Source organism: Anomaloglossus baeobatrachus, chromosome 3, assembly GCF_048569485.1.
Source record: "Anomaloglossus baeobatrachus isolate aAnoBae1 chromosome 3, aAnoBae1.hap1, whole genome shotgun sequence".
NCBI classification, from domain to species: domain Eukaryota; kingdom Metazoa; phylum Chordata; class Amphibia; order Anura; family Aromobatidae; genus Anomaloglossus; species Anomaloglossus baeobatrachus.
Genome location: NC_134355.1, coordinates 541,189,218 through 541,215,289, shown reverse-complemented (window position 1 = coordinate 541,215,289; position 26,072 = coordinate 541,189,218).

Genomic DNA, 26,072 nt, shown 5'->3' with positions numbered 1-26,072 from the left:
TTAATTTCTTTAATTCATTTTATTTTATTTTATTTTAGCTTATTTTTGGACAGTAGTTATGGTTCTCTTTTTAACAGTGTGTTTGTTTTTCTCTTCGTTAGTGAGTGGACACCCATATGTATCACTCTTTGTGAAGCATCCAGGCCCCCCCCCCTTTTTTCGCCCCTTTCCCTATTCCCCGAAAAAATCCACCCCCCACCCTCCCGCCCCTGTGGAGAAGGAAGAATCTCTCCTACGCCAACCCCCACAATGGATGGACTGCAACTATCGTAAAAGTGGATTATCTACATCTGGGATTCCGGCTTACATGATGGATAATGAAGATATGGTGTACTGATACCATCATGTATTCAATTGGCCTTATGGACTCCTTTAGGACAAATCTTCTGTATTACTACTAGTATTAATATACTTGCCATTGTAAATTTTAGAACCTGATACCTTTCCATTACTTTTGGGAAGGTGATACATGTTAGATGTTGTGGTGGGTCTTTTGGCTTTATCCCCTGTGCTCCCTCTAGTCTGGTAGTTTGACAGGACTCTTCTGTCCCTATACTCTCACTGCATTTGGGCTTCCCCTGTGACCACTGATAGCCAATAGATGACTACTTCGAACTTGATGCTTACTTATCTTCCCCTGGAGTGGACGGCGGACCCCACTCTGCAGCGGGAGGGCCGTGTTACTTATGAGGATTGATCGGCTGTTTTTGATGTCACTGCGGCGGGCATACTTGCGGGGATATGGGGTGAGTCTTTGTCTCTCTCTTTCTCTTTGTGGGCGGTATGGAGAGATCCTGATCTACTCTGGTTGTATGTGGTGGTTCTACGTGTGATGAGGGGTTGATGGACGGAAGGGGGTGGGACTTGGAGACGCGTCATGGGGCGTGCTTGTTGCCTGGACAACGCTGCGGCAGCGTCCTTAACAGCGGGGCCGGAACAACAATATTGACGTCACAGGAAGTTTTCTTCCGTCCGGCCCCTACTGTGGACGCTGAACCTGGGCGGATTTCCGGGCTTCAGGGCTTCCCGTGACGCGCTCAGGGTGGGTGTCTGTGATGTACTCTGGGTGCCTACTTAAGGTCAGTTCTTGCACACTTTTTTATCCGTCTTCCGACGAAGCTACACGCGAAACACGTGTTGAGACGCCGGTCCCCACGTGGTTACCCCGGTGGTGCAGTGATCTGTATAGATTTGAGGAGGTGAGTGGTGCTGCTTGCATCTGGGGAAATAACTGTACATTTTGTATTTTCGCTCCCACCAATTGTGTTGCAGCCTTACTCTCTGATATTAGCCACCCCTCATTAACCTTCTAAAGATCTCTGCTGAGGAACTTTCCTCTTTCCTCTCTGGGACACGTGGGGTTCTTTCCCCTTCAGCACCGCTCCCTTGGTCCTTATGTATTTATGTATTTTTGTACCCAACAGCACCTTAATATAATAAAATATTTAATATTCACATCACTTTGCTTGTATGGGCTCATTACTATAGCGAATTTAAAGACTCTGTTCCTCTATGTTCTCTATTCAGTTATATGTAGTTTTTTTCTGAATGTGAACACAGCTCCGCCCCTTTCGGCCATGTTTTTTCCATCTCCTATATAAGAAAGTCCTTAGTTACCCCTCTCCACCCACAGCAGTTTTTAATTGCAATGAGATGACACACAGTTAGGGTCACAGAGCTACGGACCCCAATATAGAGATATACCTTGACGAGGTCTTGGGGCTCAGTTACATTGATCAATGCGATTGCTAAATATCTCCTTTTTCCTAATATTCATGGCAGGTATGCTATTCATTATTCACATGTTCAAATTAGCAAGTAGCATTTTTCATTGTATATTCCAATATTTTTCCATATGCTTGAGGCATTATACCATTATCTAAGTTTGATGTGCAGCCTTATTCTTATATAGTATGTATTTTTTGGCTTGCACTCATATATATATATTAGTGCTCACTTCAGTTATCCTATTCAGTTACTGTTGAGCAGGGACACCTTATTGCGTTCAAGAGGATACAAATCTCTGCGACCATGTGGGGGGAGATTAGAGACAGCTCAGGGACTGTGTGCCCCTTACTAAGGATATCTTATATAGTCACTTTTTGTTTTCTTGTTTACACTTTTTTTGCTTATTGAGTACATTTTGATGTTTTATTCACTGTAATACTGTGAATTTTAAAGAAACTCCTTTACACAGTTTATCCTTGATTTGGTGAATTTAATCTTTTTTCTCACGCCAAGTTGGCATGAGAAAATAAACGCTGCGTGCTGCGATCAGCAGCTTATATTGGACGATGCAAACCCATTCAGGACTATGCATGAAAAGCATTAGACTGCACTCAGATGTCATCCGAGTGCAGTCTAAAATACGCCGATACTGACCATGTATCCAGATGTGTTGTCTCCATACCTGTGCTCCGATTCTTATATTTTAGAGAATCAGATCACAGTAAAATGACATTCGGATCTGAGATTGAACCAAGTATGCTTTGCCTAATGTGGCCGTATATCTCGCATGAGAGAATAAATGCTCATGTGGCGCCCTGGACAAGCCATGACGTCACAGGTACTGCAACAACACACCCCACACCCCGGTTAGGCACATCAGTCACACACGCAAATCCTTGTTGCCTCAGGGGCTGATGTCCAGACCAGGTGGGGTGGAGCCAGGCGGTTGGCCCCACCCACTGAGGAGTTCACAGTCCTGGAGGCGGGAAAGGAAGTCAGAGTAGTTTTGGAGTGGAGTGGAGAGAGTTGAGTGAAGCGGTAGTTGAGGAGAAAGAGCAGACTGACCGTGTCCGGGTACGTGGCCCGGGCACTCAAGAGCAAGGTTGGCAGACGGTGGTGACCGTCTGCAGGAGAGGCCGATTGATGCACAACCGTAAGGACCGGGGATGGGTGGTGGCCCGCCGGTACTGAACCGGGGAGCAAAGAGAAGCCAGTACCACTCGGCAGGGCCTACGGACCCCGACCAGGCTTGGAGTCGCCATTAATCCGGTCAAATCCGTCAGAGACGGGAACCTCCGGAGTTTTCCAGCAGCAAAGACCCGACTGAAGGCAACCGCTCAACCGTGAAGGGAAATACAGCTACCGCCACAGCTAGAGTTCCCAGGGCCAGAGCCTGCGGGCAAAAAGGGGCTCCTCTGGCAAATACACCGCTGGGGAGCGGGTTACCAGTGGCAAGCTATCAGAGCCGAAAACACATAACAGGTGCAGGGAGAGACAGTCAACGCCAACCTACCGGGAGTGACCACCGCAGCCGGCTGCGGGACCCGTCCATCCAGCCATTTGTTTGACCAGAGACTCTGTCTACGTTATTGGCTGAGTGAGTACTACCGTACCGTCTGGCACTGCGCTGACCCCGCGACCCTGCACCTCACCAAACCCCGCCATCCACCTTACAGTCACCATCACCGGGCCCCGGGACCACCAAAATCCCCTTCCCACGGAGGGGAGAGAAACATCTCGGCTGCTCCCTGTCATCGCTCCCGGGATCCCCGTCCAGAGCAGCGGTGGTGCCCCAACCTCACCACAACTGTGGGTGGCATCACGGACCGACTTTCCAAACCCCAAAAACTATTCCCCTTTCACTCACGGGTGAGGAACGCCGCTCGAGTCCCTGGATCCGGCCCACCGCTCGAGCCACCGAGCAGCAGTAACAGCAGCGCCGGACCCGAGCGTGGTGAGCGCAGCGTCCCCTCCTCGCCCGCGACACTCGCGTGAGCATACCCTCAGAGTGTATTCTGGCTTGCAACCTCTTCTCCAGTTAATCAATGTACATGCACTCAGCCAACAGCCTAACGTAACAGTAAACATGATTCATTAGACCGAGAAAACTTCTTGAATTTCGCCTCAATCCAGACAGTTCATGGTGGAGGTGTTGAGTGAAATGGTGGGAAGGAAAATTTAATTCACTTTTCTATGTGTTGAGTTTTAGCAAGTAGGAGAAAATGGAGAGTGTAGCTCACAGTATAATTGACAGTAACATTTAGGCCATATAGGTAAAGTTTAAGTTAATCAGCTTTTTTTTTAACAACATATAGGGATCTATGGTAACAATAGCTTCTCTTATTGTTCTAATATAAGCAGAGGGTGCATGTTTACAGAAAAGCTCCAGTATTTTCTACAAAGATAAAAGTAGTCTAATATTAGTGCTCTCTGAACGTGAACATGACTATATGACATATAACAAGAGGATGGCAGCTACGCATTGTTAATCAATACACAAGCAATATAACGTCATTATTGTAGCTGTATATCACGCTCAGACGCCTATAATAAGTACATGACATCTTAGTAAAGATGAGAGAATTAATTTGATGTAAATTGAATTTGTGTCCAATGTCTACAAATTCTCAGGATTCGGCAAATTTGAACAATTTACAGTTTAATTTGTAGGAAATTACAAAACTGACCACTGCTATTTTACTCAATGTAAAAGATTGCATCAGCCATAATATTCACATGACTTCAGGCACAAACAGGAAGGTTTCCCAATACTATCTTTCAGCATCACAACACATATTATAGCATACTACATACTATTGCACAGCTTGTTATAGCCCGCATAAAAGCTGAGGCCGGGAATGAGGTGCAGTAACTGTTTTGAAAATTAATCTGTCTTTTTTAGAGGATGTTTCAGCTCACATTAGGCAATTGAAATAGGAAGAAAAGCCAAAAATATGAATATTGTTATGCTCGTGGGGCAAGCACAGGTTTAGTGTGTCCACTGGACCAAAAGCACCATTCATTGGCCTGGAGGAGCAAACTGAGATTTTTAGTTTATGAATTGGCCAATGCATGTAAGCCCGGAAACCAACTTGTTGTTGGTTTCCGGGCTTGTATGCATTGGCCAATTCATAAACTAAAAATCTCATTTTTTCATATAGCAGTAATGCAGTACCAGAGTTCCCTTATACATTGATGGCATTTTGTGTGCAGTTGTATGTATCTTGTAATTGTTGTTTTTTCAGCTGGCATCTATAGACACTTGTAGGATGTGCGGGTCAGTTTTTTTAAAATATTTGGAGGAGCAAACTGGACCGACCGCCGAGTCTTCACTACCACCATCGGAGGTGGTGATAGGTATACATGCAGGTAAGCAGCCGGTAGAGAATAGTCACAGGGGATCTTTGGTACCTCCGCAGCTGGTGCCACGGATACAAACACTCTCTGATGATAGGATTAACAGCAGTGTGTGTGTGTGTGTGTGTGTGTGTGTGAACAATGATAACATTAATTTAGCCATACCCTTTTATACAAATAATACTGAGTCTGTAATTTCATTATATTAACTTGAGAGAGGTTGGATACAGTACTAGAAAACCTCAGAGATTTATACACATTGTTTCTATGCAATTGGAGTAGCTTTGATTCGTGGTAAATCTAATTTTTGGGAAAATTTTTCTAAAGCTAGCAAATTCAAATTTGAAAGTATTTCATCAACTCTCCATAAAAGTCCTATCGCTGCTATTTGTTCCCAAGGTCAGGATAATACTTCTTGGATCTTAAAAATAATGTTAACATTGTTCAACTGGACTTTACTCCATAGCAACAGTTAACAATCATTGCTATTACAAGAAGTGTTAGGACTATATTTATGCTTGTTTTAGGAAAGGAAGAGATTTATCAAAGCTAAAAGATGATTTCAAGCTGTAAGAGTTCAAGAGTAGCCAAAAAATGATCTTCACTCTATTGGCTTACTGCCTATAAAATTTTAAGTTTTGGATTATTATTGTCTTCCTGAAAGCATAACCGTAGTATTAAGTTTTATTTCATAAATCAATAGTACACATGAGAATAAGCAACTTTGTAATAAATCTTATCAGAAAAAAAATTCTTCTTTATCTTCTTTGGCTGATCTTTCATTTTCAAAATTCTTACTTCCTGGGTAATATCTGTACTCAGTGAATACAGATTTTTATATTACCAAGATAAAAGAGTTGGTCTTTATAAGATTCTATGCAGAAAGGAAGGGAGAGGGGGAGGGAGGAGCTCTGCCTCTAGCTCCTCCCTCTGCCTCTAGCTCCTCCCTCTGCTTCTACCTCCTCCCTATGTTTCCAACTCCTCCCTCTGCCTCTAGCTCCACCCTCTGCCTCTAACTCTTCCCTCTACCACTAGCTCTTCCCTGTCCCTCCCTTCTACAATAGAATCTTGCCAGTAGCAAATGCCATCTCCTATCTCAGTAATATAACAGTCTGAATTCACTGATTAAAGATTGTACCCAAGAATTGAAAATTTGTAGAATGAAAAATCAACCAAAGAAGATAAAGAAGCAAATATGTCTGATATGATATATTAGAAATGTTCTTATTATCAGGTGTACTATTGACTTATGAAAAAAACCCAAAAACGACAGTTATGTTTTAAACACAGGAATAATGTGCACCGTGATGTCACAATATAGTAATAATGCACAGAGTGATATCTATCTAACAATCTAAATCATATTCATCTCCAAGATCCCATCCCAAAATGTAGTAGGTGTAATAATAGTAGTAGTAATAATAATAATAATAATAATAATAATAATAATAGCAAATAACTTCAATTAGAAATGTAGTATAGTTCTCCTGATATAGCCATTCCTCTTACCTCATGTGCTGGGCATTGCAGGACATTAGATATCCACGGTTACAACTACGAGCAACTAACTAATTAACTTTAATTATATGCATGGTCGTATACATAAATACCTAAGGTCCTGCAATGTCCTGCACATGAGGCAAGCAACATAGTGAATCAGAAGATCTAAACTACATTTCTAATTGGATGTATTTGCTAATATTACTATTATTACACCTACTACATATTGGGATAGGATCTTGCAGATAGGAATATTGCTTTCAATTCTTGAAGCTTGTTTACCCTTCAATTCATCTTATTCTGACTCAAAAATTTTATTTGGACAGATTGATCACAAATTGATAGTGCCTCAAATTCGCCAAGTGCTGTGAAAAGATGTGTACAATACTCTGAAGTCTTCTGGAACTTAGCCAACACATTTCAAGCCCTTTACCTCAAAGGCGGCCTTAGTCATGTCCTAGTGACATTTATATATATGACTACTGGAGGCAATACATCAGACAAAAAGTAGGAAATAGTAATGGCAAATAACGATTTCAAAGATTCTGGGACCTGCAGGAAAAGTAGGGGGTGATTAGGTGTAATAAATGTGCTGATATTATTAAGCAACTGCTGGCGAATGTAAGAAATATTGCAAGCAAAATGAATGAGTTGAAGACTCACGTCAGCTACAGATTATAATGTGGTGGGCATTACTGAAACCTGGCTGAATGAGAGTCATGACTGTCTCACAAACATAAGGGGTTACTCTACAATCAGAAAGGAAAAGAAAAGAAAAATAGGGGGAGGGGCAAGGCTGCATGAATTGCATAGATTTTTTAAAATCCAAATTAAGATCTGTGTTAAGGGACAATGTGTCGCCCCTGAGTGTCAGGTGCCACAGGGTACTACATCTAATGCGGGCGTCACACGAGACGAGCTATCGTGCGATGCATCGTCGGGGTCACGGTTTTCGTGACACACATTTGGCATCGTTTGTGATGTCGTTTCGTGTGACACCTCCGAGCGACGCAGAATCGCTCACAAATCGTGAGTTGTGTACTCGTCGCTTATTTTTAAAAAATTGTTTATTTTTAATGGCGCTGGTTGTTCATCGTACCCGGTGTAGCACACATCGCTCCGTGTGACACCCCGGGAACGATGAACAGCAGCTTACCTGCGTCCCGCGGCTCCCGCCGGCAATCTGGGAGGAAGAAGGTGGGCAGGATGTTACATCCCACTCATCTCCGCCCCTCCGCTTCTATTGGCCAGAGGCTGTGTGATGTCGCTGTGACACAGAACGTCCCTCCCCCTTCAGGAAGTGGATGTTCGCCGCCCACAGCGACGTCATTAGGGAAGTAAGTACGTGTGACGGGGGTTTAACGACTTTGTGCGCCATGGGCAACTAATTGCCCATGACGCACAAACGTCGGGGGCGGGTATGATCGCTTGTGCAATCGCACGATAGATCGTACCCTGTGATGCCCGAATAACCCTTGATTCCTGGAAGACCAGTGCTGATAAAACACCACAAACACACACATCCATGCCCTTTTCCCCAGACTGGGTGACAAGCTAGAGATGGAACTGATGGATGGCCACCTATTGGTTGGGACTCATCTGATCCATTAGTTAGAAACCTGGGAGGAGGAGGGGCCAGTCAGTGGAGTGATGAAAGACGGACATCTTGAGAGACAGAAAGTGGGTGACACTGAAGAGAGTCACACTAGAGTCAGCAGGACGTTAAGTCAGAAGTCAGTACATAGACAGAAAGTGTAAAGTGAGTAACTGAGAAAAAGGAGTACAGTTTCTGGGAGAGTACATGTCAGTACTCATGGGACTGAGCACTGGCGGGGCACAGGGCCCTAGTTCAGGAGGATGCTACAAGCTCACCTGATAAACACCTGCCCAGTGAAGGGACCATCAAGGACCTCATCAAAGTTAGTGTCCGGAGCACAGCAGCAAAAAGAGAACCTGAGAACGGGGACAGAGGTCTGACCCAAAAGTGGTTCAAGCTGCCTGCCGTATGGGCCAAGACAGTGACAACAGGAGGAAACCCCCAAAGCACTCAAGACCACAGGGACCCACCAACTACAGATGGGTGCAAGGAAGTAAAACTCACCAGGTCACTACATCGGCACTGGAACAAAGGGAATACCGGATTGGTAAAGACCAGTACCAGCCGGGTTGCAGCAACTTCAAACCAGTGAGTAAAGCACAAGTTAAACTGCAGCCCTTGTGTTGTCTGAATTCTTCCTATATATCTGCGGCACCACACTACAACTACCATCATCCTCCCCTGGGGCCTAGCTCTACTTGCGGAGGGCCATAACACATAAGCTGCCTAAAACCACCAACCCCAGCAGTGAGAGACTTTGCACCGGCAGCATTCACCATGTGGCGTCATGGAAAGCAATTTATTTCTATTTTTCCCTTGTACAAAATCCCTTTTTTAAGCGACCCTGTGCAACGGCCACCCCTGATACGTCCCAGTGAATACAAGGCCCGGGACGGAATACCCCACAGCCCTGGGGTGGGTCAACAATATTGGGGGGAGCTGTGACAATGTAGAGACAGTATGTGTAAATTTTCATGGGGATAACAATAATGATAACCTGCAAATTGGAGTTTGCTATAAGCTAATGACTCGCCCACCCCAGGGCTAAGTGACACCTGGTGCCGGGCCGGACTAGTCCGGGGGTAGTCAGTGGTGGCTGGGCCCGACTCCGTGGCCCTGGTGGGGTCAATAAGATGGCTTCAGTGGGGTTGATTAAAGTTTGTATTTTCGTGACGCCACCTGGGGTTTGCGGCTATTAAGCCGCCGCTGCTGTATGAGGCCTCCGGGGCTGGTGGTATGGCAGCTCGGATGGTGCTGCTCCGCACAGGTGGAGCGGTGCCCCGGGGCAACAGTTGGTGCTCGTGAGAGTCTATGGGGTGATGTTGTGTGAATAATATGGTGCAGGGCCGACAGGCAGTGAAAGAAACAGGCACAAACAGTAGTCTCTTTACCTTCTCCTCTTTTACTTGGCAACAGTTTAGTCCTGGGAGACCATCACAGGTGGTAAAGATGATCCGGCCGGCCTGGAAGTGCCTGGGGGTGATCTCTTTGGCCAGTTGAGTATGAGGCCTACTCCCTGCTCTTTCTTTTCTTCTACAGGACCCTGCACTCTGAATTTAGCAATGGCCCTCTTGCTGCTGGAACTGGTAGTTCGCCCCTTTTTCTGTGTGGTAGGCTGCACAGACCCTCTCGGGTGCTTCTCTGCTGGAGTCCACACCGGGCCCTTGGAATGCAGCTGTACCTTCAGCTTGCTGATGGGCCAGGGGGCTTGCAGCTTTCCTGCCCTCCGGACTCGGCCACCAGGGAAGGATTTTATACCCTAGCAACCACAGACTCCGATGTCTGAGTCTCTTCTGTGCCTCTCTGCTAATCTTGCTTCACTGGGTCAAGCTATTCCAGCTCTAGGCCCCAGTTCCACAGGACAGCACACTCTGCGTCTGCACTCTCTGCTCTCTCTACACAGACTGCACACTAACTCCTCCCTCAGGTCAGACTTGAGGAATGCTCCCTGGAACTCCAGGTTCAGAGCTCCCCCTGCTGGCCTGAGGGAGAAACTGCGTTGGATGTTGAACTTACTGGCCAATGATTCCCCCAATTACCTCCAGGCTCAGCATTAACCCTTTGGAGGGGCAATGCTGTTGTGGCGACCAGGTCCTGAGGCGCCACACTAACATAGCTGAACAGGTGGAGGATGAAATGCTGGAACAAATAGAAAAAAAACGCAAATTATAATATGGTCCTTATTATGGAAGATCTTAAAAGGAATCTGTCAGTAGTATCAACTCTCCTATGCCTTCTATAAGGGCATTTAGCTCATAGGAAGCGGAATACAATGATAACTTGATATCTGCGATCTGCTTACTTATAACATAGAAATCCACATTTTTCATACATGTAAATGACCTATTATGCATGAGAATCTTCCTCCATAGGTTATTTTAAATAGGAGGAATTATCAGTGTAATATGTGATGGCCGCGCTCTGCTCTCCTGATCTCACTGCAGAGCTGTGTGTGATTATACCAGACACATCTGCAGTCTCCTCTCAGCTTCAGCCTCCATCTCACAGGCATCCAGTGTTGCAATGTTGTTGCAATACAGCAAAGCTGTGAGAGCTGCAGCTGCTTATGTAATTGTTATAAGACAAAGTTCTACTGTTCTGTGTTACATTTATCACACTGGCAACTTCACATTTTATTTAAAATACTCTCTGGAGGCAGAGTCTTATGGAGATCAGTGTCTGGTCCATAGTGTGGAACAGCTCATTTACATATAGGAGGAGCATGGATTTATCTGTAACAAGACATCAGATTGCAGATATCAAGGTATCATTTTACTCATCTTCCTATGACCTGCATATCAATATAGATAGCCTAGGATGGTTGATCCTACAAACAAATTCCCTGTAACTATCCAAACAACAGCTTGATAGTATAATATTACAAATGTTTCTAACTAAAATCTCTGCATGAGCAAACACATGGCATTGTGGAAATATAAATAATTTAGCAATAGAGAATTAATATCTGGTGATGAAGGGTTAAAAATCATGGATCTGTGTATTTTTTCATCTTATGTAACTATGTCACTATGAGTGGAGAAGGTTCTATAACTATTTGTCCAGAACTTCATATTTTTCAATGTATTTATGCCATAAAACTAGTGTAAACAGGATGACAGGTTTCCCCTATTAATCTTGGCCCCAGGGAGCACACAATCATTTTTTTCTGTAGCAATTTTTATGTATTTTATATCATTGGGTGGTAAATTTGTATTATTATTGTCTTAACTTACTGTATATCAGCAATAGTTACTTCAAAATATCCTTTGTTGTGATTTATTCAGTTTTAACCAGGGCAGATTAAAAAAGAAATATCTGACTCCGCTATTTCTGCTACATTTATCAGGTTATGTTATCATTTCCAGAGTGCATACTATCATCATGTCTGCAGTACTGTATACATGAACTACTTTAGTCAACCCTGAAAAGTGCACTGAGGTTTCTTCAGCAATGGACTCTTCAATAGATAACCCATTTTCTAATTCTGCACTTTTACAATAATCTATAGGAGCCCCAATTAAGATTACAAGCAGAGATTTTGAAAAGTTTTGAGGAATTCATATGAAAAGTATATTTAAAAATTGTATATATTTTTCATTATGCACAAAAAATGAACTCAGAATACCTGTTTAGGTGGATTAAAGACCCATAAATTATAGAGAAATGTTTGGCTTAACAGCTGTTCTTAGCTCTGGTGCCGGCTGAATGTAAATCTAATATATAAAGCTGAATGTGTGTGTGTATGTATGTATGTATGTATGTATGTATGTATGTATGTGTGTGTGTGTGTGTGTGTGTGTGTGTGTGTGTGTGTATGTATGTGTGTGTGTGTGTGTGTGTGTGTGTGTCTGGGATTGGCATCTGCACCGTCGCAGCTACAGCCACAAAATTTTGCACACTCACACGACTTGACCCCGAGAGCGTCATAGGCTATGTTGTGAGGCGAAACTCCGCGTGTTCCAATTTACCAATCAATTTTGCTCCTATCTACATAATGGGGAAAAAGTGAAACGAAAAGTGTATCCGCACCGTCGCATTTACAATCACGAAATTTTGCACAGACACCTCATGTGACCCAGGGAACGTTATAGACTATGTTTTGACAGGAAAATGTAACCCCGCACTTTACAGTTACTCTCCAAAAAACATGCCTCCATTAAAGTAAATGGAGCCTGGAACTACAGGTTATTGGTAGGAGCTGTGATTGGTTGCTATAGGAACAAAAGACATTCATAGTATAAGAAGCTTATATGTGAGGTAATAAGATGTCAGTGGGGAGACGGATAGAGAGAGACAGACAGAGACAGACAGAGAAAGAGACAGACAGGGAAAGAGACAGACAGAGACAGACGGGGAAAGAGACAGAGACAGACCTGGAAAGAGACAGACCTGGAAAGAGACTGACCTGGAAAGAGACTGACCTGGAAAGAGACAGAACTGGAAAGAGACAGACGGAGCACATTACTTGGCCAATTTAGTTAAATCTGTGTGGAATATCTGTGGTGTTGAAATATATGTTGTGAAATGCTTCTATTAGCTTAGTTTTTGCCTTTTAATAATTACATTTCTATCTATTTGTTTTGTGGTTTTTGTGTGCAGAATACATTTTTGTTAATACATTCTATCTTGTTAACAACAGTTATTAACCCGGGCAAAGCCGGGTAGTACAGCTAGTAATAAATAGAGGTGGAACATTTGCATTCCTTGCTGACTGCTGGTGCTAGTAGCAAGCCACTACTGATCCAATACTGAATACTTAACCTAATGATGGGTCATAAATATCACAAGGATAGAAAACCCTTTTAAGTCAGGCACACCAGCTGTGAGGAGCTCGGAGGAAGCTGGGAGTTGAAGCTCCCAGGGGAGAAGCAGACAAGGTTGCAGACGGTGGTCTGGACCCGGAGGAGTCGGAGACCCAGTCGCGGGAGATTGGGACTGGGTGCCTGGCTAGTCTTGGAGGATAGCCAGCAGCCGCAGTTCAATAGCCGGGCTGGGACCGAAGGCACGTCAGGGTACAAGGACCCTAGGTCAGGGAGAAGCTTCAAGCAACCCGGCAATTAACCTGCGGAGGACAGGCTCTTTATGGACTGTTCCCATGGAGCTCAGAGATCGGGGGCTATAGCGTAATGAGGGGGATAGAGCTTTCCAAGCAAAGCAACTCACTGAAATCCCAAGCGTGAGCTCCTGAGAGCAAGCTCCTTTGCTTCCATAGTAAGGAGCGGGCCCAGAAAGCTCCAAGCTTACAGGCCATCTGGACACTCTAAAACACTGTGCATGGAGGCAGGCCACAGACCACCAGGCAGTGCTCCAGGGAATGGAACCCGGATGAGCTCCCCATAAGGGCAGCAGCACCCAGACACTTGGTTTACCACGTTGTCAGCGTCTGCTTTCCTTCTGAGTGAGTACCTCATTAACCCCTGCAACCAGCGAGTCGGCATTCCCCCTGCAATCCATCCCACCATCCAGGGTACCGTGGCCTTTTCCTACCCGTGGAGGGTAACGTCATCTAGCTGCCTCATTCCATCACCCCGGGTACTCCCAACGACAGCGGCAGTACTCCCTATTACTGCACACAATGGGTGGCGTCACAAACTATCTAAATCTCCTGTAAATAACCCCCCATCACATTTCAGAGTGACCCTGATCCCCCGGGTCCGGAGACCCTCGAGCCACGAGTAGCGAATGCGACGTCCAGATCCGAGCGTTTCGGGGCGGGACTCGTCTGGGACAATACTATTGTTTAAAGTTAAGGTATTAATTTAAAAACTCCAAAAGGTTTTACACTTTTAGATTAATATATGCTTTTATCATATGAAATATGTGAAAAAATATTGCACCATATTATAGAAGATGCTGTATTACTGGAGCGATTTCCAATGCAATTCTAAGAGGAAACATAAGTGCTGATTCTTTAAAATGTATTGATATCTGGCATAAAATACCTTGATGTGTTTTTTTTTGTGAAACTCAATGTTGTACAAAAAAATTGAGACTTTTGTCCTTTTCCTGATAGTTTCACCCAGCTCTACCAAAATAGGTGGAACAGAGGCGGAATGGAAGGCATGATGCTAGAGCTCTTCGAATTCAATAGGATTTGTCGCTTCGCTTATGCCAGAAAATTTACTCTAGTCTCTGACTGAAGTAGGATTTCTGATGAGAGACATGGTGGTGCAAGTCACTTTTCAGACACGCCAGAATCAATAAGAGGCTTTTGTCTCGTAATGAATCAGGAAGGTTTGACACCAACAAACCCCCTCGTTAAAGGGGGCTTTACACGCAACGACATCGCTAACGAGATGTCATTGGGGTCATGGAATTCATGACGCACATGCGGCCTCGTTAGCGACGTCGTTCCTCGTGAAACACACGAACGACCGTTAACGATCAAAATTACTCACCTAATCGTTGATCGTTGACACGTCGTTCTAATCCCAATTATCGTTGCTGTTGCAGGACGCAGGTTGTTCGTCGTTCCTACGGCAGCACACTTTGCTATGTGGGAACGAGGAATGAGAAACATCAATGTACCTGCTTCCGCTCATAATGAGGAAGGAAGGAGGTGGGCGGGATGTTCCGCCTGCTCATCTCCGCCCCTCTGCTTCTATTGGGTGCCCGCTTAGTGACGCCGCTGTGACGCCAAACGAACCTCCCCCTTAGAAAGGAGGCGGTTCGCCGGCCACAGCGACGTCGCTAGGCAGGTAAGTATGTGTGACGGGTCCTAGCGATGTTGTGCGCAATGAGCAGCAATTTGCCTGTGACGCATAACCGACACGGGCGGGTGCTTTCACCAGTGACATCGCTAGCGATGTCGCTGTGTGTAAAGTGCCCTTAAGACAAGTGGGAAGCACACTAATCTTAATGAATCAAAGCCATCATCATTACATACAATTGTATCAGTTTGCTGAGTGATCACCATGATGTATAAAGTTAAGGTATTAATTGAGAAACCTAGAAAGGTTTTATACTCGCAGATTAATATATGTATTTATCATATTAAATATCTGAAAAAATATCGCACCATTTACTAGAAGATGCTATATTATTGAAGTGATTCCCAATGCAATTCTAAGAGGAAACATGAGTGCTGATTCATTAAAGTGTATGGGCCAGATATCTGCCATAAAATGCCTTGATGTGTTTCCTAATTTTAGCGAAACTCAATGTTACACAAAAATTGAGACTTTTGGCCTTTTCCCAATAGTTTCCCCCAGCTCTACCAAAATACGTAGAGGCAAATGGAGGGCATGATGTCATGACTCGTGAAATTCATTAGGAATTGTGGAATGGCTGATGCCAGAAAACTTAAGAGGGCGTTACACAAGACGATCTATCGTGCGATAGGTCGTCGGGGCCACGCTTTTCGGGACGCACATCTGGAATCGTTTACGACGTCATCCCGTGTGACACCTACGAGCGACACAGAACGTTCGCAAATCGTGCATCGTTGACATGTCGCTCATTTTTAAAAATTTGTTTATTTTTCTTTGCGCCGGTTGTTCATCGTACCCGGCGCAGCACACATCGCTCTGTGTGACACCCCGGGAACGATGAACACAGCTTACCTGCGTCCCTCGGCTCCCACCGGTTATGCGGAAGGAAGGAGGTGGGCGGGATGTTTACGTCCCGCTCATCTCCGCCCCTCCACTTCTATTGGCCGGCCGCTGTGTGACGTCGCTGTGACACCGAAAGTCCCACCCCCTTCAGGAAGTGGATGTTCGCAGCCCACAGCAACGTCGCTCAGCAGGTAAGTACGTGTGACGGCGGTTTAACGACTTTGTGTGCCACGGGCAATTAATTGCCCGTGATGCACAAACGACAGGGGCGGGTACGATCGCTCGTGTGATCGCACGATAGATCGTATCTTGTGATGCCCGCATTACTCTAGTCTCTGACTGAAGTAAGATTTGTGATGAGAGACATGGACACGCCATAATCATTAAGAGGCTTTTTTTTCTTAATGAATCAGGAGTTTTTAACAACAACAAACCCCTCATCAAGACAGGTGGGAAGCACGCTAATCTTAATGTATCAAAGCCATAATGCCGCATGCATGCACCTAATAGTATCACATGGGGTCCTATGGGGCAGTAATTCAGACTGTTGTGATTCATTATGCTTTATAGAAGACAAAAAAAAAATCCTAATTTATACTAACTGACTAATGGAACTTTGCAGTCACAAAAAAATAAAAAGTACAAATTAATTTTCATGTTTTTAATAATAGATTTGAAGCACTGAAAAAAGGATCCCTTAGTTCTTAGGATCAACAGGGATCCAGCTCCTCAATTAAAGTTATATTTCCCATGTTTGACATATGCTACTTTTTTTTCAGGAAAAGTGAATGTGACTTTCATTTCCCTATCTTCATTTAGCAAGTCATGCAGAAACCTTAGTTGATGAAGTGCTTCCTGAATGTAAATTTTCCAACTCACTAAAGGTCAAACATTTAGCCTGGGGATAGGGATATGCTACAGATATAGATCTCAAGTCAAAGGTCAATAGGAATATTTGTAAAAACTCATGGAATTTAAAACCCAGCAGATTACAATTATAGTGAAGTTGTGGGTTGGTTAGTTATATTGCAGCAAAACCTTATTGCAAATACATGTACACAAACAGAACTCTGACGGCACATCTAAACTAATGAAATTACTTTGTTTCATGTTATGATCAGTGATCAGAGGACCTGTGGATGTTCGGGTTCACGGGGTTAGGCCAGAATTTAGTCCACAGTTAGGTCCGGGTACTTGTACCTTACCCAAATTAGTACCCAGACCCGAAACCTATATAAGTCAATGTGAAGTGGCCGCAGGTCTGACCACGGATGAGTTCCCATAATCTGCGCCAACAAAATCCCCACGCTCAGATTTTATGTAAGGGTACATTTCTTTACTGGTAAACATCTCAATGACACACGCAGCTGGCTTAGCAGCACACATAACCAGGGTTTGCTATCCGGGTCTTTAACTTCAGACACGCAGCGCAGGACACAAACAAAACAGCAATGATAAACAAGAATTCTGTCCCTGACTTGCCCTATAGGTTATATTACCAGTCCAAAACACAAGGAGGAAGGGCTCCCACGTAGCAGGCCTGGACTCCGGGAAACCGGCGGCGACTCTAAGGGAGAGAAGTGGAAGATCTTCAGCCCTCTCAACAGAGGACTAGCTTACAGTCTCTTGGTACGGAGGAAGGAGACGGTCCGGAGGTCCCTTGAGTCCAGTATCCCGTCTGCAGCAGTTCTGGCAATCCCTCACACTTCAGCGATTAGGGCAGTCTGAGGCAGGTCTGTTCAGGTCCAGCTCCAGTAGCTCAGTGTCCTTTTCCCGCACTTTTACTTCCTGTACAACAAGTGCCTGAGGGAGGGGATTAGATTTTACAGCGTCCACCCCTCGAGCAGTTTCAGCACTTGTCCACAAGGTGGCAGCACCATCCTGTATAATGTCAGTCTCCATGTCCATTTTAATCACAAAACAGTCAGAGCTGCTCGCCTCATTACATATCCCCCCACTGAAAGGTTGACAGTCCCTGTCAACATTCACAGGTTCCAAGGCAGCGAGGACTGAGGCTGTGGCAGGGGGAGGCTGAGAAGTGGACCATACATACTGGTCCCTATAAGACTGTCCAGGAGGAACCCCGGCAGTGGTGCGGGTAGTATGCCGCAGAGGTTGGTTTCCCTCCACTCTATCACCGGTTACACTCTCTACCTCCGTCAGTTCCCTAGAGGGAGAGCCAGTCTGAGCAGGCGGGTAATCAGTCCCAGAGTCAACAAGGTCACTATGCTGAGTAATATCAATGGTGTCAGTCATGTCAGCAGTGTCATCCTCACCGGGTACTGTGGTCAGGGGGTCAGGCTGGGATCGGCAGGGGCGCAACATATTCTGATGCAAGGTGCGAGAGTTGCTGCTATCTTCGCCCCGGACTCTGTACACATGACCATCGGGGTAAGGGCGCTCAACTACCCGATAGACTTCAGCTTCCCACTTAGCTCGGAGTTTTCCTTGAGGCTTCTTAATACGAACCAGGACTAGCTGTCCTACTTCTAAGGGTTCTTCCTGTACGGGGAGTGGGTGAGCATGTCTCTGGCCCCGGATTTGTTGGCCTACCAGTCGTTATACAGTTTCCATCTTCTGATGGTGAGTGTGTAGCCAGGATGGATAGGTACCGCCGGTATCTTTTTCAGGACTGGTCAGGTTTAGGTCATGGACCCCTTAGCACAGCATAACTGCGAATTTTGTGAAATGGTCTACCATAACCAGACAGTATTGGTAGCCACCACTCGCCGTCCCAATCGACAGGTAGTCCACCATCAACAGCTCAAGGGGCCGGGATGTCTCAACTGTTTGGACAGGTGCACGCTGCTCAGCGGACTTGTAAAGCTCACAGGTGCGACAGGCTTGGCAGACATCTTCAACCAGCTTACGGAGTCCCGGATGGTAGATGGACTGTTGGATCCACCGGAAGGTCTTGTCTATCCCAAAGTGGCCGTTCCTCTTGTGTGCTTCTCCCATCATCTCACGGGCCATTTGGGCCGGCACTACAACCTGTAGGGACTCCTCCAGCATGTGGGATAGGAAAGCTTCTTCGGTATAGCACTCCTTCTCTCAGAATCAGATGATCCCATTGGCTGAGCAGGGTCAGGGTACTGGTGGACAGTCGTGAGCGCGTGTCAGAGGACGGCTTCTGCTGCTGCTTCACCCATTGTTTGAGTAGAGCACATTCTGCATTCCGGTGCTGGATTCTGCACCATTCCTGTGGGGACAATGGGGACCCTACTGGAGTGCCAGCCTCATCCACAGCATACTGGTGACAATCAATCATCTGCCGGGCTAGTCTTGCGAAGTCAGGCATCTCGTCTCCTTCCAGCTCCTCTTCCCGGTCCTTAGTGAGCGAGGGGTATGTCCTTCTGGACAGGCTGTCCGCATTCTGATTTTCAGCCCCAGCTCTATATTTAATCTTGTAGTTAAACTTGGAGAGCCGAGCCATCCATCGCTGCTCCATAGCCCCAAGTTTTGCATTTTCTAAGTGGGCCAAAGGGTTGTTATTCGTCAGGACTAGTACTTCTGTCCTCGTCAGATATCCGGAAAATTTCTCAGTCATTGCCCACATCAAGGCCAACAGCTCCAGCCAGAATGAACTGTAATTGGTGGGATTCTTTTCACCTTCATGTAGGGACCTACTGGCATAGGCTACAACACGTTCCTTGCCTTCTTGTACCTGTGAGAGTACTGCCCCCAGACCCTGTAGGCTGGCGTCAGTATGTAATTGGAAGGGCAGGGTGTAATCTGCATATGCCAGGATGGGGGACGACGTCAAGGCACCCTTTAGAGCTTGGAAGGACTCTTCTTGGGTAGGTCCCCAATTGATGAGTCGTCCCCTGGGACTGTTGGTGGTTCCTCGAAGCAGGTCGTGCAGTGGTGCGGCAAGCCGGGCGAAGGTCTTGACGAACTGGCGGTAGTAGCCTGCCAGTCCCAGGAAAGCCCTGACCTCCTTGACAGTTGTGGGCTGTGGCCAGTCCCGTACAGCAGCTATTTTCTCCGGGGATGGTTGTACACCTTCGGCCGAGATCCTGTGGCCCAGGTAATCGATCTCCTGCTGTAGAAGACGGCACTTGCTGGGTTTCAACTTCAAGCCATGTTCCCGCAACAGGTCCCCTAGAACGTTCTATGGCTTCTTGTTTCACCTCAGCAAATGTAAGGGCTGGATTTATCCGGAGTAAGTCCTGCAATGAGCGGTTGAGATACGGATCTCTCAGTCCTATTACGAATTGGTCCCTCAGCACCAGGTCGCGGGAGGATGTACCAGCTAGATTTTCTCCATTTTTGCAGGCTTGTTGCAGCAGTACTTGGAGGGCGTTCGCATATCAGGGAATGTCCTCCCACTCGAGCTGTGTACACTGGAAGAACATGTAGCACAGTGTTCCCAGGTATCTGGTCGGCCCATAGGTGTTCTCTAGCACTCGCACCAAGTCATCTAATGTACGCTGGCCCCTAACCGTCTCCAGTCTGACCGTCGTCCATGCCTCCCCCTCTAACGTCAGCATAGCCATTTCCGCTAAGGTCTTAGGATCAACATTATACATTTCCCCCACTATCCTAAGTTGTTCCGCCCATTCAGGTACAGGGTAATTCCGTCCGTTAAACTTTCACACTTGATTTACAATAGACGCCGGAGGAGCTCTCTGACTATAAGCTACCACCGGTAGGGGATTTTGCTGGTCACGGATCCTGCCGACTACGCCAGATGAAGTGGCCGCAGGTCTGACCGCGGCTGAGTTCTCATAATCTGCGCCAACAAAATCCCCACCCTCAGGTTTTATGTAAGGGTACATTTCTTTACTGGTAAACATCTCAATGACACACGCAGCTGGCTTAGCAGCACACATAACCAGGGTTTGCTATCTGGGTCTTTAACATCAGACGCGCGGCGCAGAACACAAACAAAACAGCAATGATAAACAAGAATTCTGTCCCTGACTTGCCCTATAGGTTATATTACCAGTCCAAAACACAAGGAGGAAGGGCTCCCACGTAGCAGGCCTGGACTCCGGGTAACCGGCGGCGACTCCAAGGGAGAGAAGTGGAAGATCTTCAGCCCTCTCAACAGAGGACTAGCTTACAGTCTCTTGGTACGGAGGAAGGAGACGGTCCGGAGGTCCCTTGAGTCCAGTATTCCGACTGCAGCAGTTCTGGCAATCCCTCACCCTTCAGCGATTAGGGCAGTCTGAGGCAGGTCTGTTCAGGTCCAGTTCCAGTAGCTCAGTGTCCTTTTCCCGCACTTTTACTTCCTGTACAACAAGTGCCTGAGAGAGGGGATCAGATTTTACAGCGTCCACCCCTTGAGCAGTTTCAGCACTTGTCCACAAGGTGGCAGCACCATCCTGTGTAATGTCAGTCTCCATGTCCATTTTAATCACAAAATAGTCAGAGCTGCTCGCTTCCTTACAAATGGAGACCCAAACTTAAGTGCTTTAATAGGATCTATTGAGGGATAGGGGGCTTTAAAAGGAAGCAAATGGAGGCAAGAGCTCGACAGTTATACATTCTGTGTGTCCCCAAAGATAAAATGGCTGTCAGACCACTTCACAGGCATGATTTTTAACTAAAATGAACATTCACTGCTTTCCCCTTTCCCCCACCCCCACCCTCTGGGCCGGCATCTGTGATTTGTTTCAATCAGTCTGTTGTATTGTTGTGTAAAAATAAATAGATGAATCTAAAAAATGACTCGAGGTCCCCTTATTTTATTATCATCCAAGGTAAAGTAGCAGCTGCAGGCTGAAATCAGGCTGGGAAGGGGTCGATATCTATGGCTCTTTCCACCCTGATAATAGCAGGCCCCAACTGTCAGCATTACCTTGGCTGGTTATTAAAAAAGAGTGGGGACCTGGCATCTAAAATAAAAAAACTATTGGATACTCAGCCAAGGAAAAGCAGACAGCTGGGGGCTGGTATTATCAAGGGGGGAAGGACCACGGATATTTGACACTTCCCTGTCCAGCCTAAATATACAAGCCCACAGCTACCCCAAAAGTGACACATCCATTAGATGTGCCATTTGTGGTGCTTTGCCCTGGTTCTTCCCAATTACCTTTGTGCAGTTGCAACTGGTGTAATGGATTTGAGGTTGATGTCAGCAGTGAATTGACAGCTAGCATCAAGCCAAGGGGTCAGTGATAAAGAGGCATCTATCAGACACTCCAATTAGTAATCTGGCAAGTAAAGAGTTAAAAAAGACAGACACAGGAAAAAATATTTTAGCTGAAAAAATACTTCCCAACTTCCTCATTCACCAATTTCTTAAAAAAAACAACAAAAAAAATTCCCCAAAAAACAAAACCCCATAAAGATCCAATGTAGTTTATAAAAATCACATGGAATCCACTCTGTGGAAAGCCTAGCAATAACTCCAAGGAAGGATTGAAAAACATGCAGCAAGAGACCTAGAGGAGAGTCTTTGACTAAATTTTGTGTCAATTTTAAAGGGATTCAGACTCCTACCCTGATACAGCCTATGTTTGATGCCCTGGTAAAACCAGGTAGTCACAGAAAGAGTTAATCCTCCTTGGCAGCTACACAATCCCCACACAGATGTACAGCAGCCAATCAGGCCCTACTCAACCCCTCCCCAAGAAAAGGGAGGGGGGCGAGGGGAGTTAAGGAAGTGACAGAGCAGAATTTAGTTCAGTTGTGCTGTAGTCAGTGGAAAGATGACAGGGGAGGCTTGCAGCTCCCCGGAGAAAGTGGTAGCCGGGGTTGGAGCCTTGGTCTCTCAGTAGCGTCTGACAGAGGAAGTTCCTCCCTTGTCGCAATGGTTACCCGATACACATCCTGTAGCGGCGAACTACGTTTATCGGGTAACCATCTTCACGAGGGAGGAACTTGCTCTGTCAGACGCTACGCAAAGGCAGCGCACTGCCCAATCAGAGGCAAGCGGTTCCTGCCTTTGATGTCAGCGCGCTGGCAGCGTAAGCTCCGGGGCATCGGTCGCATGGTTACCCGATACACATCCTGTACCAGCGAACTGCAAGTCCCAGGAGGCTGGCAATTGAATGGAAGGTAAGGTGAGCAGAATGTGTGTGTGCGTGTATGTTTGTGTGTGTTTGTACGTGTTTGTACATGTTTTTGTGTGTTTGTGCATGTGTGGAATGGCACAATAGGGGACCAGGATGGGACATTTAACAAGTTGTGGAACGAATTGTCTGCATTGCAATGATTTCCTATGGGAAATCTTGGCTTGATGAACGAGTAACTTGGTTAACAATCGCACTCCCAGAACGGATTGTTCTCATTAACCAAGGTTCCACTGTATTAACATTAAATGACAGTGTTTCTGTGAAAAGCCAGTTACGCTTTTAGTGATCGAACCGTTATCGAACATAACCTCGAACTGTCGAACTTGAAGCTAATTTTTCACGTTTGTCGAACGACTCGAACATCGCCTAAAAGAGGTCGAATTTGATATTGCCGAACAGTTCAATTCGAACACCGCTCATCTCTAGTCAGTAACCTTACATGACCTCATTGCTTTAAACACATGGCAAGAATCGGCGAGAGCGGTGAGGTTATGTAAGGTTATGTCATCAGGGCTGCATTGATGACATCAGTAACCTTACATGACCTCATCGCTCTCTCCAGGTATTGCAAAGGGCAGTGCAAGACCTGGATTTTCCATGAGTGCTGAGGTCATGTAAGTTTACTGACGTCACCATTTGTGAAAAAATCCGGAGCTGGTGCTGACTGCAAGTAACCTAATAAGCCTTGGTCTTTGCACGAGACTCTTTAGGTTTTATTAGAGAATTGAGTGTGGGATCACTCTTCACACTGGATTACGTCAGAACTGCAGGTTAAAATTGAACAAGGGACTATGTCTTGTTTTTATTTATTTAACCAAGAACAAGGGGGCATTCTTTTCGATTGGAGGAAAGAAAATTCCTACATCAGCATAGAAGAGGGTTCTTCACGGTAAGAGCAGTGAGGCTCTGGAACTCTCTTCCTGAGGAAGTGGTGATGGCCAACTCACTGAATGAATTTAAGAGAGGAATGGATGCATTTCTTGTTAGCAAAAGTATAGAAGGTTATAAATAGCATAATCTTACAGGTAGATAGAAGAGCGACCTAGATTATTAGAGGAATGGGGGGGCTGCAATACCAAGACAGGTTATTAAACTTGGGGTTAGTTAGTTAGGAAAAACAAAGGCTTAGGGGGATCTAATCACAATGTATAAATATATGAGGGGACAGTACAGAGACCTTTCCAAAGATCTCTTTACACCTAGGCCTGCGACTGGAACACGGGGGCATCCGCTACGTCTTGAGGAAAGAATGTTTAATCATAATCACAGATGAGGATTCTTTACTGTACGAGCAGTGAGACTATGGAGCTCTCTGCCGTATGATGTTGTAATGAGGGATTCACTAGTAAAATTTAAGCAGAGCCTGAACGCATTTCTTGAAAAATATAATATTACCAGTTATGTATATTAGATTTTATGACAGGGTGTTGATCCAGGGAACTAGTCTGATTGCCGGATGTGGAGTCAGGAAGGAATTTTTTTCCCCATTGGAGCTTATTTGACACATTGGGTTTTTTTTGCCTTCCTCTGGATCAACATGTTAGGCTACGGGTTGAACTAGATAGACTTAGAGTCTCCCTTCAACCTTAAAAACTATGAAACTATGAAACCTCTCTCTCAATATGTCTTTCAGGTTACATTATTGGACTCCATCTGATTCCATGTGTATTACAATCCCTCCTTGGAATTCTTGCTATTCTTTCCACTGAGTGCATAGGCTGTATCAGGGTAGGAGTCTGAATTCCTTTAACATTGACACAAAATTAAGTCAAAGACCCTCCATTAGGGCCCTTGCTGCATGTTTTTCAATCCTTCCTTGGAGTCATTGCTAGGTTTTCCACAGAGTGCATAAGTTGTATCAGGGTAGAAGTCTGACCTTCTTTAAATTGACACAAAATTTAGTCAGATGCCCTCCTTTCCATCTGTTGCTGCATGTATTACAATGGGTCCTTGGAATTCTTGCTAGTCCTTCCTCTGAGTGCATGGGTTTTATCAGGGAAGGAGTCTGAATCTTTTTCAAATTGACTCAAAATTTAATCAGAGGCCCTCCTCTACATATCTTGCTGCGTTTATTTCAATATCTCCTTGAAATTCTTACTATGCCTTCCAGTGAGTGCATTCGCTTTACCAAGATAGGAGTCTGAAACTTCTTAACATTGAGACAAAATGTAGTCAAATGTCCTCCTCTCCTTCTCTTGCTGCATGTATTTCAATCCTTCTTTGGAATTCCTAATAGTCCTTCCTCTGAGTGCAATCCGTCCTTGGAATTCTAGCACTGAGTACATAGCCTTTGCCAGTTTTGGAGTCAGATTCCTTGTAAAATTGTACCAGTTTAATCAGAGTCTCTCCTCTACGTTTCTTGATGGCTAAATTGGCAGCCCTTGTACTTAGTGCCTAACCTTTATTAGTGTAACAGTTCCACAACCTAACAATTTTAACAGAATGTGTATGAGGCCCTCTATGACGCCCTGGACTAGTCAGGTCATCCCAGGTAGTCCCATGCACACACACCCCCTCCCTAAAAAGGTGACAGCAGCCAAGCTTAAAAACCTTGTCACCACCCTCCAGGTTTGATGTCCACACCAGAAGGGTGGAGCCAGACGGTTGAGTCTACCCACCAAGGAGCTCACAGGCCTGGAGGCGGGAAAAAGACTCAAGTTCTAGAGCAGAGAGAGATTAGTCTTGACAGTGAAGGAGAGAGGTCCAGTTCTAGGGCAGACCTGTGACCAGGCCTGCCTATAATCTACTCAGGTGGCTGGGTTGGAGCTCAGTCACCTCTGGCAAGGAGGCAGACAGTGGTGGCCGCCTCCAGGAGCTGGGATTACACCCGGTGGAACCGTAGAGACCGGGGTCGGGCGGTGGCCCTCCGGTTCCGAACCAGGGAACCGATTGGAAACCGGAGCACCAGGAGGGGTACTCAGACCCAGTACAAAGCTCCGAACCGACAGGGCCGAGTCAAATCAACTGATTGAGGACTGGACTTAAGGATCTTTCCCACACAAGACCCGTTAGAAGACAACAGCCCAACCATACAGGGTAAAGCCACCGCCAAGGCATAGAGACCCAAAGGGCCAGCGTCTGCGGGTAAAGAGGGCTCTTTCGACACCCAGCAAGCCGGAGAGCGGACTACCGTTGCTTAGGCATAGGAGTCAAACATTCACACAAAGAGGTGCAGTAGAAAGGCGGAAACCACCAACCTGACAAGGGAGAAGCTGCAGCCGGCTGCAGGCCCTGTTCATCACCCCATTTGGTTTACCAGAGACTCCAGTGTATTGTGTCATAGTGAGTACACCAGTGCCTTCGGGCTGCGCATCG